Source organism: Haplochromis burtoni, unplaced genomic scaffold, assembly GCF_018398535.1.
Source record: "Haplochromis burtoni strain Fernald_Lab_line unplaced genomic scaffold, NCSU_Asbu1 Contig_4877, whole genome shotgun sequence".
Taxonomy (NCBI): Eukaryota; Metazoa; Chordata; class Actinopteri; order Cichliformes; family Cichlidae; genus Haplochromis; species Haplochromis burtoni.
The window spans coordinates 1-3,092 of NW_024587238.1; the positions used below are offsets into that span (position 1 = coordinate 1).

At 36.7% G+C, this 3,092-nt stretch overlaps 1 long non-coding RNA gene across 1 annotated transcript; it reads right to left on the reverse strand.

Moving 5' to 3' along the window:
* Positions 1-96: 96 nt before the first annotated feature.
* On the reverse strand, positions 97-3,086 carry LOC121814006. The gene is made up of 2 exons (XR_006054009.1): positions 2,439-3,086; positions 97-1,706 (listed from the first exon to the last, which is right to left on the reverse strand). It is a non-coding gene; the product is annotated as an uncharacterized LOC121814006 (long non-coding RNA).
* Positions 3,087-3,092: the final 6 nt, after the last annotated feature.

A 3,092-nucleotide genomic window follows, 5' to 3' on the forward strand; every position in this document is an offset into this window, starting at 1 on the left:
GTGATTTGGCGCTATATAAATAAAATTGAATTGAATTGAATTGAATTGAGACATAGACTGAAACAAACATGCCTCTAGATAGCTTTTTTTTATATATATATGGTGGGTGTATTCTATTTAACTTAGTCTTATAATGAAAACGTGTAAGAAAATGCTCATACATATTTTTTTTGTTCTAAATGTTTCCTAAATTCTATTTTTAAAAGTTTTAAAAGGGAACAACTGGAGAAAAACTGATGCACTATATTATTTGTTATAAAAATACTATTTATGTTGAAGTTTAAGGGAAAAGCTAAAGAGTAGACTGAGACTATTTATTTTGTTTAAATGTTTATAAAAATGCCTTTTATTAGTTTTATAACAGCATCAGGCTGATACATTTTTTTAATGTTGTTTCCAGAATTATTTTTTAAAGAGAGCCAAAGAAAAGGCTGAAGCACTATATTGTTTAAAATTTTCACTGTACAAGTTGTACAATAAGCACTAAAAACATGTTTAAATGCAGAAGCATGTACAGTTTTGTGCAGGTGGTTATAAATACACTTGAAATTGCAAATCTGTCTCAGCTTTTTTTTTCTTTACAGAAAGACCCGGTCTATGAAGGGTTAGACTTAGCGTGCGGTTTAGTAGGTCCATTTAGAGTTTATATAAGTTAGAATATTTAAGTTAGTAAAGTAATGAAATAAAGTTCAAATAAAATAAAATATACAAGTTTAGTGAAATTAAACTTTGTAAGTTACTTAAATACTAAGTTACAGGTTGGAGGTAGTTCAATTCTTTGATTTTATTCAGGTCATATTTTTTAAGTTACAGTGAACTGATAGTTTTTAACTAAGTTAACTTAAAAATTATTATGTAATCAGTTTCCTCATAAATGTTGAGTTCACTGAACTTATTCGGTTTACAGTGTACCCAACAAGGAGTTGTTTATCTCTCTCAGGGACCTCGCCTTCAGAGACAGGTAAGTCGTCCCCTCATCCACAGACTCTGCTTCTTCTACAGGAGGAGGAAGCCAGTGGGATTAAGGAAGTCCTCAAAGTATTCGTATTCCTTCCACCGCCCGACAATATTCTCTGTCGAAGTCAGCAGTGCTCCACCCGCACTATACACAGTGCAAGTAGAGCACCAGTCTCCCTCAGACTGCAGTTGAAGCTCTGCCAGAGGTGTATGTTGAAGATCTTGCAGACCGGGGCCTCTGTGAGGCGTTCACACGCACATTTAGTTGTGCCAGGTCTGTCCAGCATCCTGTGGTGTCCTGGTGCCACGTGCACTTATGGACCCTTATGTTCAAACATGCTGTTCATTAAGGACAAACTGTGATTTGCACAGAAGTCCAAAAACAAAACACCACTCGGATTCAGATCCAGGAGGCCGTTCCTCCCAATCACCCCCTCCAGGGCTCACTGTCATTGGCCACATGAGCGTTGAAGTCTCCCAGTAGGACAACAGTGGTTGTTTAATGACTGTTGTAGTCATCAATCAGCTTAAACGCTTACAGAAATGCTCTTACTGCAATAGAGACGGTCAGCCAGCTCCTCCTGCTTCAGTCTCCTCAGGAAGTTCACTGTGATTGTCACAAGTGCTTCTCTGCTCCTCTCCTCCTCATCCTCCCTCTGACTCTCTAAGCATTCTGGGTAACTGGACTCAGAACCTTCTGGATCTTCTTCAGCTCGTTCAACAAAAGTGATGATGTTGTCCTCCAGCAGCTGGAACAGAATATTTATGAATGAGCCAATCAGACTGAAATCATGTAATCATGACAACATGTAAACACAAAGTGTGGATCATTAACCTGATGTTTACACCTGTGAAGAAGTCTCAGCTTTGTTTTATACCAAAGTAGTTTACACGGAGTTTGTAGTTGCAGAGAAAGACTCAAATAATTTGGAATTAAATATTTTTAATTTACAAGGTTTAGAGGTTCTTTCAACAGTGAAATCCAGGATAAATAATCATCATTATAATATTTCTGACTGAGTCAAAACTGAATTTGTGAATCAGAACTGAATCAACTGTAAAAGTCAGCAAAGTACACAAAGTCTGTACTTTTGTTTAAGTAGAAGGACTACTACTACTATTAAAAACTACTCCAGTAAAAGTTGAAGTACTGATTAAACTTAAAAGTAAAAGTAAAAAAGTACAGACTGACATGTACTCAAAGTAAGAAAGTAAAAAGCAGCTCTTTGGAAGACATTTCTACTTTTAAGAAGTAGAAAGTTCAGATATTTGTTTAAAAATGTACGGAGTAAAAGTAAAAAATCGTTAGAAAAAAACTACTCAAGTAAACTACAGATACCTGAAAATAGTAATTAGGTTATGTAATGAAGTATTTGTACTTTGTTCCCAGCCCTACAGATAATCCACTGGTCTACAAAGAGCAGCATGGAGATGATTGTGAACAGAATAGATGTAACAGTAGTTGTTGTACATGTACAGACCATAAATATGGAGTCCAGCTGTGCTTGATGCTGCTGGGCAGACTGACCACTGGGAACCTCTGAGCTCTGCTGGTCCACTCTGTGGAGGAACCATGAAGGATTAGATCAACACAGGATAAAGATCCAGGAGTTTCTGCTCAAATAACTTCATCTGAATCAAGTTTGTCAAGATTTAGACTCTCAGATTCTGAAGATATATTTTCTGTTTTCTATGAACTTTCTTTCATCAGTGATGGAAGTGATAATGTTGCAGAAGCTCAGAGGAAACTTTGAGACTTCATCAAACTGATAAATTCACTCACTGGACGGTAAAACTGTGATGAACCATCAACTAATGCTCTCAGGAGGCCAAAGGTCCCTGAATGTAACTGTGCAGTAGATTCATCGAGTGTTTGAAACCTGACGACTTCCATATGGTTTCATTCTACACACAAGTCCTTTTCTCATTGGTTTGACTTTAGTTTTCATTTGAGTTTTCTGAGTATCGTATTTGGAGTCGAGTCTGATCAATGATCTGACGGAAGAACATTAAAAAGGATTTACCAGTGCTGTCAAAATTAACATGTAGGGTTAGGGTTAGGGGGTTCATCTGTTATCACGATTAACATGACAAAAATCTTTAACACAACACATCTGGAGTGCACTGAAAAAAAG